A 965-nucleotide genomic window follows, 5' to 3' on the forward strand; every position below is an offset into this window, starting at 1 on the left:
TTCCTGTCTCCTGTCTCATCATTATTGAATTGTTATACAGACGTGGTTATGAAACCCACCAGACATAACAGATTGGTGATGAGTAAGTCTGAATCTACAGGAACTATTCTGTCTGGAAGAAGTCGCATTTTACAACAGTTTAAAACTGTTATTTTCTGTGGTACAGTATAGGCTAATGTTAGCGCAGTATATTGCTAGCAGAGGCAAGTGCATAGTCGAGCTAGCTATGAAAGAGAGTTAACATCGTCAGGGACGGCAGAAAAGGACCTGAGACGGACGTTGGAGCAGGAAAACAATGTGATTGAAAAGGGAGGAATGAGTAAAGGAAAGGACATTTATTCAACTTTGGAAGTAAAAACTGCTAAATGAGCAAACTTAGGAGGAAACATCAATAAGTGAAGTGAATAAAGATCATGTGAATGAGGAAAATGTTGCTGTGCTTGAGGACAATATTGAAGTGAGTGACAATCAGGAGCCTATTGAGAAACGAAAAATGATTGCAATTGTTGGAAACATTGAACAGTTTGATAAAAGTATTAAGCAATGGAGCTCATATATAGAACGGTTTCAATATTTTGTTCTTGCAAAGGACATTGATGCGGATAACATTGTGCCTCAATTGTGCCTGCTACAGTCAGACAGAACTGGTAATAAGACGTATGGGGATATTGTGGAGATACTTAAAGGACATTTTTCACAGGAACCACTAGTTAATGCTGAAAGGTTCAGGTTCCACAGGAGACATCAGGACCAATGTTTGCTGCTGCAGTAAAGAACCTATCAGAACACTGAGTTGAATGGTGTTCTAAATGACACCACTAGTATGTGGGCTACGGAGTGAAGCTACACAAAAGAGATTGTTGACTGAAAGTCATCTGACTTTGTCAAAGTCCATTGAAATCAGTGTGTCCATGGAACTAGCTGCTAAAGAGACTCACTAGTTAAGTTAATCAGGAACTTAGTGG

This window comes from Oncorhynchus keta, chromosome 5 (genome assembly GCF_023373465.1).
Source record: "Oncorhynchus keta strain PuntledgeMale-10-30-2019 chromosome 5, Oket_V2, whole genome shotgun sequence".
NCBI lineage: Eukaryota > Metazoa > Chordata > Actinopteri > Salmoniformes > Salmonidae > Oncorhynchus > Oncorhynchus keta.